This window comes from Hipposideros armiger, unplaced genomic scaffold (genome assembly GCF_001890085.2).
Source record: "Hipposideros armiger isolate ML-2016 unplaced genomic scaffold, ASM189008v1 scaffold_0, whole genome shotgun sequence".
NCBI lineage: Eukaryota > Metazoa > Chordata > Mammalia > Chiroptera > Hipposideridae > Hipposideros > Hipposideros armiger.
The window spans coordinates 5,152,719-5,163,446 of NW_017731350.1; the positions used below are offsets into that span (position 1 = coordinate 5,152,719).

Here is a 10,728-nt window from a genome sequence, read left to right on the forward strand (position 1 = left end):
GCATGCATTAATATCTTGACTGTCTCCCAGTCTGCTACTTATGGTCCCTTATCTCAAGGCACAGTGCTGCCACCTCCCTGTCTTTAAAACCCCAACTCCCCTTCTCTCTCTAGCTCCTGTCACACACACAGCATTGTTCAAATAGTGCGCACAGTGACCTGGTGACCCGTTCTCTCTAATCTCCATCACTGCTGCCTGGGGCGAGGCTTCCCCGTCGCTTCCTGGTTCACAGCAATAGTCCCCTGGTGGCCCTGCGGCAGCCAGAGGGACTGCGCTCAAGCCCATAACGGGTCATGGCACTGCCTGCCCCAAATCCCTGCATGGCCTGGGCCCAAATCCCTGCATGGCCTGGGCCCCAGAGAGCTCACCCAGACCCTCCCCTGTGTCCTGTACCTCCTGCGCCTCCTGTCCCCAGACACCCCAAGCTCCCCTCTGCTTCTGTGACCACTCACCCACTGTCCTCCCTGGGCCCCCTCCCACCTGCCTCCTCTCCTTCTAAAAATGCCTCTCTGGAAGTTTTCCTGCACTCTGCAGAGTACACACTCTCGAGGCAAATCACGGGAATATCACGATAAGGGCATGCGTGTCATCCTAGGAGGTTTCTTGATGGCCCCTTTCCGGGTCCTTCTCATCTGGATTGGGCAAGGAGAATGGGCAGAGAAGGAAAATGGGGTGCTTGCAGCCTGACTGGAACCTAAGTTATGTCATGACAAGACTGCCAGAAACCCAGACCGAAACGCTCCAGGAAAAGAAAAAAAAGTTGCAAATCAACTCCCAGCAATTAAATTAAGACTTTATCCAATTCAGCCCACCATGCAGCGTCAGCTCATATGCCCTGGTTAATGCAGATTTGCCTGTCACTGGAACCAGGACTGCTGTGACCCTGGCATTTTCTGAAGACCACAAGACGAGGAGAGGGGCGGGGTGCCGGTGGCCCTAACAGCCTGACATGCCCACAGCGGCATTTAAGACGTTGGCAGAGCGCACAGCAGCTGGCACGTAGTAGGTGTCCAGTAAAGCTCTGTTGAAAGAGGAAAATGCCTACAAGACTCAACTCATTTTCGACAATTTTGCTTCGAACATCTGGAAGTTCACACCACAGTTTTATGACTGGAATACAAACCAGTTTAAAAAAAAATCAGACACTGCTTCCACATTTCGCTCTTATAAACAGGCCTGCATCCTCCCTTTCAATTGCAATAATTCCTTCCCAGATGTTGCTTCTCCTGCAGACCCATAAATTGAAGCCTTTCATGATGATGCTTCACACTGGCGGGTGCTGTGGGCTCTTTGGAGTGCTTCTGCATCTTCTCTCCCTCATTAGACGGCCATACGGACGCCGGGGCAGCCGGGGCAGGTGCTGACATCCCTGCTTTACTGACAGGGAGGCCAGCCGCCGTAGCTACCAAGCTGGGCTGCGGTAGGTCCGGGTGTCCCTCTCCTTCCTGGTGAGAGAGACACACAGTCCCCTGCTCTCCAGCACCTCCCAGGTTGCCGTGTGGGGTGGAGTGTCGATGGAGGCAACACACCCACCACCATGTTGTCCACAGCAGTGTGGCCTGCTTCAAACTCTGACTCAGATGGGGATGAGTCTCTTGCCGCAGTTCTCCCTGACACCCCTGGGGCCAGGCTAGCACATTTCAGCAAATTTGGGGAGTTTAGAGCTTTGGGGAGTACAACACAACAGTAAGCCAGAAGGTGGGTCAGAGCAGTGGGGAGAGAGTAGTGTGCACTCAGACGAGTTGGCTTCTATCCCAGCTCCATGGGGCGGCCCCCATCTGAGCATCATCCACAGAGGAACTCACAGCCCGCCACAGCCCACCTCAAGTCTGGAGCCCGCAAGCTGAGCCCACAGAGAGTAGTAGGACTTCTCTCTTCCCTTCCACTTGCCCTGTCCCTTTCTTAGTGACCGGCCCTGGGGCTCAGAGCAACTGACCCTCAATTCTTCAGGGGAATCTCTGACCTGTATCCCAGGCACTGAAGCGGCCAGTCACATCAGGAGACACCCTGAGCCCTCTTTCTGGGCCATGGCTGTATAGTCAGGGGGTTGGAGGTAGTCGGGAGGACAGGAGGCAGCCACCAAACAAGCTGACCGGGTCCAGTGTGTGCTCACTGCCCGGGCTGGAATGAGCCTCGGCGGCTGGTGCTCAGAGTCCCTCAGCTTCCCCCGCCCCTTTGGACCTTGGCCTCTTGACCGCTTTGGAGGGAAGTGATGGAGAAAAAGTGGCTTCACAGAGTAAAACAAGATGGGTTTTAGGCTCAGTGGGTTTTTGGTCCCCTCATGGAGATGCAGAGAGGTCTGGGATCCCCTCCTCCCAAGTCTGAACCCTGTAGCCTCAGACATGGCCTGCACGGCCCAGTCAGAACTCCAATCTGGGTCCCTATCTTAGTCCCTGACACACCCGGCTCAGGGGCTGGCTCAGGCCGTGCATTGGTGAAGAGCATGGAGGAAGAATAATGCAACAGACCTGCGTCTAATCCATTAAACGGCCGAGTGGCCACACTGGAGACTCTCGTCACCCCACTCCCAGCCCCTGCCTCAGCCTCCTCGTCTGTGCTGTGCGGGCGACATCGCTCAACATCCATGGTTTTCTGAGAGTTAACTGCTTGAATGTGCCATGGACTTAGCATAGCCCATGGCACATATAACAGATGGCTATGACCTTTATTATTGCCATGCCTGCCAACTGAAGCACAGAATAGGTGTCCCCAAAATGCCTACAGTGCCATGGGGAAGACGGAGACTCACACTGATGGGGTCTATGCTCCCACGTAGTGAGCATGCCCAGGACTAATGCATGGCGGGGGATCTTCCTTGGGAGCTAGTGGGCTGACCATGCACATAGGAGTTCTAGGGCAACTGACACTGGTCAGCTACCACTCTCTGCTCTCTCTAGCTCTCTCCCCGAATTTCCTCCGAGAGGACAGTTTCATCCCTCTTCCTCCCTCCTCTTCCTCAGCATTTGGTAAACCAAACTCCAGGCCTGAGGGCAGATGCTGGGGGTTATGGCTTCCATTCTCCCATTCTGGCTCTCCTCTGAACCCCAGCCTATAGAGCCAGCAGCTGAAAAATGCTTCCCGCCCCCAAGAGGGTCTGAGAGGCATTGCTACCTCACTCAGTAAAAAGCTATTTTATTTGAATAAATCTGAGGCTGTTTCCATACTCTCAGAGAAAAAAAAAATTGTGAAAGAAAAGCCTTTGGAGATTACAGTATTTTTTACCCAGATATGATGAGTTATCCATTTAAAAATAAACCACAGACAGGCATGTTTTCCTATACCCAAGCAGAAAGCAGTCATTCCCAGGAATTTCCTAAGTTCTCTGTTTTTCTTGGCCAATCTAGAAACAGCCTAGGAACTGAAAACAGAATTAGAAGCGAATTCAGTTTTCCTGATCTCTACCGGCGTGTGCAAGTGGCTTGATCACACCATGGTTTCATGTTCCATCTGAAAAAGCACGGCACCACTGCTCACCAACCTCACCGTACTTCTGCAAAGTAACCCAGCAACCTAGGCATCGGGCCAGCGCCCAGAGCAGTCAATATGAATGCACCACATCACTGAGCTACAGACTGATACAGCTTGATGTCCAGATACAGGCAGGAAACCAAAGGCAACGAAGGTGAGTGACAAGCTCAAGGTCACAGAGCTGGCGAACAGGAGAGCTAGGACGACTGTGGTGGCTTCCTCACCCCCGGCTGCTATTCCTTGTCACCCAATCATCTTTCTACAGTGTATCTGTAACTGAAGATTCCATGAAAGCCCCTAGGAAGGTTAAACAAGTTATCACAACCCGGCCTTCCTTCCTGTGGAAAGTCCCGTCTACCCTCTCCTCTCCAGCGAGCAGTAAATCAAATATTCCTTGCTGAATTACTTCTCAAGCTCGATGCTTCTAAGTCCAAAGACATCTATAAATAATACATACTCATTTATATGTACATTTAAAAGATAGAAAAAAGCCATAACAAAGATACCTGTAGATTCTTCTGAATACTAATGGCCTGCTTAAAACACAGCGGAAGCGAATGGCTAACAGATACAGGTAACCACACATCCGAAGTTCCCTCCAGCCTATCTCAGTCCATGCCCAGGGCGGGAAGCCTGCACTCGGAACCCACTCCATTCACTGCTTCTCTCCCACGGTCACATTCAGCCATCTGCTGCTTCTTTTCTATGTGGGACTGTGTTTTTCTTCCCCCTTCAGTTTTCTATGAAACATTTAGCAATGAAGTAGCAAATAAAAATACTACATATCATCTAGAATTGATATAAAATTATAGTTGGCTTGAACACATCTAAAGGTTGATAAAAAGAAACACATAGATGCTTCTTAAAGGCTTATTTATAGGTTATTACACATTACACATGTCTCACTCCATTGAGAAAATTTAGAAGTGATGTGGTTCTCTCTGTCACAAGCCAGCATGGCAAAGATTACTGTGTCTCGAGAACGTTTTTCCTTTGGAGCACAATACACTCGCCTTGCCATTACCCCAGGTGACAGAAATGGCACAAAGAATCCATCAGCACTCACATTAGTCTTTGAAAGGAGGGGTTTCTGTATTCCTCCCCCCGCCCCCCCGCCAAAGTGTTCACTTTCAGCATTGTCTAGCTCCCCATCCTCTACCATCACTCTAAATGAAGATGTGGCTGGAGTGCCATCAGGTCTCAGACAGACGTTCAGGTCAGCTAGGAGCTGGCGGAGTTGGCATCCGCCCCATCACACACTCACATGCAGAATACAGGACGGCACCAGCCTACAGATGGTGAGGTCTGAGTTAACCATGCTAATAAGACTGAAAGTGGTCAGAGGAGGAAAAGCTCCCGGCTGCAGGGGGCTCTATGTCAGAGCTTAATCTAGGTCTTAGAGGATGAGAGCATCTGAAAGGCCAACATGGATACATTCAGAGGGGCAAGCATTTTAATTTTGCTTCCCTTCCAAAGAGGACCCAAAACATGGATTTGGATGCAAGTGTTTTGTGTTTTTTTGTTTGTTTGTTTTTTTGTGGGTGGGAGGTGGAGATAGGACAGGACAAAAGACAATCAATCATCATTAAGGTGTGGGATACTGCTGCAGGCAACTGGGGCTTAATCCTGCTGGGACCAGGGGTAAGGAGGGAAGCTGAGGTATTTATTCATCACCCCCCCTTCTCATTGGTTGATGGGTGCTTTAGCCTGCCCAGTGAATGGGCTGGACACCCTCACACACAGGGAGGCAGGGGCTGTTAGCAGGTGATGCCCAGGATGGGGAATGGGCCAGGCACTGCCAGCCTCTGTGACGGCAGGTAAGCAAGGGCTTTCTTTAGCACCTGAATTTTGCCGGGGACTGCAGCCTCGGCACCTGCTCAGGTGCCTTGGTCTTTGGAACCCCACCCTCGTGAGTGAGAAGGAGGCACACACTGTTCGCCATAGTAGGAGACCTTGAGTTTACTCATCCCCACAATACATGCTGTGTCAAATGTGTTTGTAATGAGATCATCTGCTATCTGTCGGCCGTGCAGCAACCATGTATGAAAAATAACATTGAGGAGCAAATTAAATGATCTGTCTGCCATCAGCCTGTTTAGATGAGGAAGGGCTGCTGTTGACAAATTTATTAAAATTATATATAAATTATCTAAGAGCACACAGATACATGTTCAGAATGAGGACATTGATCATGGGTATTTTAAATACAACCTAAATGAAATCATCTTGTCTCCCTTGAATGGGGTAATAATAATTAAGAGAAGAGGTGGGAGAAATAAATTATATCCATTACCTTCCCGGAACACACAAAAAAGTTCAGAGTTCTCATTTTTCAGGATGCTGCTGCTTGAGAACATGGAGGCTTTTCTGAGGGTTGCACAAAATGGGCTACAGAGCAGCGGGCTCCAGGGAGGCCCCTGGCTGCCTTCTAAATGGGAAGGAGGCAACGGAAGGTCAGCTGCGCCTCTCTTTTGAAGCAGAGCCCAGATGAAGATTTGAGGCAAGTGGTTTATTTGGAGAGTGATCCCAGAAAGCTCAGGTAGGTGAGTGAAGAAGTGAGACAGATAAGTGAAGAAAACCAACACAGATTGCCCTAAATAAGCAGGTCACCACTGCAGGCACCTGGGACCCCTGGGGGACAGAGAGGTGCGTGTCTCAGAGTTGTCCCACCAGAGGCACGAGGAAGCTGGAGTAGTTTCCTCCTCAAGGACTGAGAGGTGCTGCCCGGAAATGAACACCCTGGCGCTTCAGGTCCGCCCCACGTGGTCAGCAAAGGCTCTGGGGACACTGGGCTGGGGAGGACCCTGGGGAAATGAGCCCCCAGCAGGCCAACACGTGCAAACACCCTGCGCTGGAAACGCATAACGTCTGATGGCTTGGATGGAATTCAATTTGCCACTTTCAAAAGTCTAACAAAAATAAACTACCTCCCCTGCCCACCCCCCGGCCACCCCCTATGTAATCACTGGATAATATTATGATCATTTTGCATGGAAATTGCATTATTTTCCCCGATGGAAGCATAGGCTTTGAACCTCTCAGGGCTTCACCCGCTACATTACTTTTGAAAGTATGAAGTAGCAGGTTCCAATTACCTAAAAAAAAAAAAAAAAAAATTAAAACAGTAACAGCACAATACAGTGTGTTCCAGACGGAGAGAACATACATTTTCCAGGACAGGCACCTTGATTAGTGCCGGTAACTGTTAAACACATTTCTGGCAATATAGTGATAATGGACATTAATAGTAGCAATAGTGCTGAAGTGCTAGAATATAATCATTTCTGATTATGTTACTATTTCCTTTTGTGGAGCACAGTGCATATTTCCAAACGACTCTGTGCTCATTAAATGACACAAAAGCCCTGTGGCATAGCGGCAGAAAGGTGGCCAAAAGGGGCTTGTAGTTCCTGGTGCTTGGAAAGTGGGGAAAGGTGATGACCAGAGCTCCTGGGGGTCCCAGCGGACCCAGCACCATCCTCTGCGGTCTGTCTCCATTGGAGACCTTGGCCTACATTCACACACATTGGCTACCAATTAGCCAGTAAAGAGGATGTTCCTGTGTACAATGTAACAAGCTGACGGGTTTTCAAGGAGAATTTGGTAAACTACATTTTTTTGTCAATGGCCATCTTTCCCTCTCACCCCCATAATTCCTCAGAAAAAAAGGGTGTTGCCTTATATTCAACATGTCCAATATATCAATTGATAGATTTTATATCAATACAAAGATTCGTCTTCGAGTTGCTCTCCCTCCTAACTGAGTTAACACAGACGTAGTAATTATTCTTGGGCTTATGACTTCATCATTTTAGTACTTGGGTGTTGTTGTGAGACTTCTAAAGTTCACTTTAAAAAGAAGCCTAAAGAAGGGACGGCAGGCGCCATGTCCGGCCGCGAAGGTGGGGAGAAGAAGCCCCTGAAGCACCCCAGAAGTAGACCACGGAGATGGACGAGGACGATAAAGCATATCAAGCAGAAGCCAAAAGATGAGCAGAAGAAACTCGAGGCATTAAAAGCGAAGGCCGTGGGGAAGGGCCCCCTGGCCACAGGTGGAATTAAGAAATCTGGCAAAAAGGGAGCTGTTGGGCCGGCCGAGTGGCTCAGTTGGTTAAGAGCTCGCTCAAGGGTTTGAGCTCTGAGCAACAGCAGTTCGAGTCCNTTGGATATTACAGGCTCTGCTGGAGCTCGTCTATCTGCCCCTGCAGGTGTTTTTCCTCCCTGTTCTGTGCCTTGGGAGGCTCACTTGAGCTGCGCGGAAGGCATCACTCGCGCGCTGAGAGCTGCAACCTCTGGGTAGGTTCAGCCAATGCAGCAGACTGGGGATGGGGTCAGAAGCTTACTGCAGTGCCTTCATGGGCTGGCTGTGTCTCCTGAATGAAAGTCACGGCTCTGATTGGCCTGGAGGGCTTCACATAGTTCCCTCTCTGGGTTCCAGTAACAGCTTCTTCCCCGGACCCCTGAGGCTCAGAGGCCCTCATGACCCCACACCCATTATAAACCCTGGGGTACTGTACTCTTGTAATCCCTTCACACCCTGCCTACACTTTCGTGAATAGTCCTTTCATTTAACTCTCTTCAAATTGCACCTTTGAATGTGTTTTTTCCTGTCAAGACTCTAATGGATACATTCCCAGAGAAGGGTAAAAGCAGCACTTTGGAATCAGCTCTGAATTAGAATGCCAACACTGCCCCTTACTTGTATGGCAAAGTTATGTAACTCCCATGAACCCTCCTTTCCCATTCTTAAAACTAGAGAAACGGGGGCACTTCCTCAGTGTTGCTACTCAGAGTCCCCAGGCAAGTGGCACCCCCTTTAGGACACCTCTGCCCACCCCAGCCAGAAGCTCCTCCCTTGAGGGGTTTCTAAGGGTTCTCAGCTCACACTGGCATTACTTGATGTTGCAGAGATTTTATTTATTCCCTCTTCTGGTATTTCTTCATCTACCCAACCTCTCCTCCTTACGGTCAAATCCTGGGCATCCTGAGGACACACAGTATCTTAATATTTGAATCTCTGCTCCACAGCACCCATCACATGGTGGATAGTAGACCCTTTATTAATCTTTCTTCTTAGGAGGCCTAGATGCTATACCCACCTACTTGTGAGTAAACACATTCTACTGTAATGGTGTGCATGGTATTTGAAGTGAGTTTCAAGTAAGTTACTACAAACCGATTTCTAGTATAATAATTTTGTTCCCAAGGTAACACTGTAAAATCTCCAGCTTCCAAGGATCATGGCCCGGGAGAAAGTCTCAGGAATGAACCCCGGAGATCCCAGGGGGATAGATAGGTATGGTTTCCATCTCCAGGTGAGAGGAAGGCGCTATCTCAGGACTTGATTTCTGACATCTCTGCTCAAACTGACCCTTTGTCTCCCACTAATTTCATCATCAAAGGACAGCCTCCAGGCTTAAGGATAATAAAGTTAAAAAGCCAAAGGATGAGGGAATCTTTAATTTAGTCTTAAAAAATACAGTGGGTAGTAAGTCAATGCCTGTGAAATGGGTCTTAATGAGTTTGACTGGGCATAAAGGCCACTACGAAAACAAAAAAACCCTTGAATAGGCTCTTTGGGTTAAATAACTGCCTAAAAGCTAGGAGTTCTTTGAAATTAAACTCAAAGAAATGTTTGAGACCCATTCTAATTCTAGGTCTATAAATAAAGATGGTTCCTGACTTGAACCAAATTGACAGCCAAGAGAATTATAAACAAGGGCCCCAGGATTTTTTTTTTTTTTTTGAGAGAAACTGCCGTAAGAGAGGAGAAACCAATTATGGAGTCTCCTGTTTGATGCGGGATTACAGAGCAGCCCTGCCAGGGTCTTGACCATGCTACCCAATTACGGATCCAGCACTGGGTAGCTCACCACCCCTCAACCAGCTGGGAAATGAGGATTCTTTCTTCCTTGGAAGAAAAAGGCAAAGGAACCAGAGACTGAAAACTGTAGCGAGAAAAACCGGCTACCACACCCACCCTCCTGCCAGCCCAGGCGCAGGGCCGTACAGCACACCTGGCCCGTACAGCACACCTGGCCCGTACAGCACACCTGGCCCGTACAGCACACCTGGCCCAGGGCGTGGATGCCTGTTCTGAATGTATCCTGCAAGGGGAATGCTCATTCACACACTCTCTCTTTTAAGAAGACAGAATAACAGGCCACCCCCTTGTAATATCAACCATGGGTTCACCAAAGCCTGCAGGCATCTTGCCAATCCCAAAATAAATGCTCTCAGAAGGTTTATCCATCAGGTTTCATGACAGTTCATGGGCCGAGGGATCTGGGATGCACTGCTTTTAAGAGGGGGAGGATGAAGACACAAAGATGGAGTACCGTAGGAGAGCCCACCCAGCACAACGCAGAAATTTCCTCTTTCCATTAAGGAGGCAGAATTGGCCACTGATGAGATCCATCACTTACTCTAACGTTAGGGATGCGGCACCTGGCTAGCTTTCCTGTGGGCATGTGCTCTTCAAAGAAAAACAGGATGTTCGGAGGCCATGACCCCCGACTGAGATGCAATCACACCGTTTTCATAATGCTCAAGGTTCACCAAGCTTAACTCACTCACACTTTCTCATTTAACCTTTTCTAACAAGTGTATGGGTTGATTACTATTATTTCTCCCATTTTATAGATGAGGAAACTGAGGCTTGTGGATAATAAGAATTACCCAACGTTAGATGGCAAATAAAGAGGGAGAGAGCCAGAACTGGGATTCCAGATTGGTGCCTCCCGTCCCATGCCTTGTTCCAAACTACCCGGCCGCCTTGTTCCTGGGACCCCCGTTGAAGAGGAGACTAGGGCTGTCTTGTGTTCACTCCCAGGCTGAAAAGAAGTACAGGGGTCAGCAGAAGTCCCCATCAGTTCCTACTGAGCCCAAACCAACCCTATGACTGATGGGTTGCGTCCCCCAACCCCCACTGCCCGAGTCTCGATGCCTCTAGATACCCCAGTAGTGGTTAGGTTCCCAAGTGATCCCCTCAGCCTGTGCAGACCCTCCCACAACACAGAGGCCACAGACTGCCCCCCCTCCAAAGACGGCCCCCTCCCACCTAACCACAAAACCCCTGTCAGCAGTAAGGGAGCTCACCAATTCTCCATTACTATTAACTTAGTGTTTCTCAACCTTTTTTCATTATCTTCCCTCCCCCAAGAGAAAAATTAAATTAAATTTAAATTCTTTCTAATGAAAGAAATTCAATTCTAAGGAATAAGATTTTGTCGGGTAGGGTGGCACTTCGGAGGGTCATAA

The 10,728-nt window shown here is 49.0% G+C and overlaps 1 protein-coding gene and 1 pseudogene across 2 annotated transcripts in view; one reads left to right on the forward strand and one right to left on the reverse strand.

Annotated features, from left to right (window-relative positions):
* The window catches only part of LOC109387518 (kelch-like protein 29), a 228,368-nt gene that overhangs the window by 139,726 nt on the left and 77,914 nt on the right, over window positions 1-10,728 (reverse strand). The gene's annotated exons all lie outside the window — the stretch shown is intronic.
* Window positions 7,355-7,718, forward strand: LOC109391704 (translation machinery-associated protein 7 pseudogene; annotated as a pseudogene).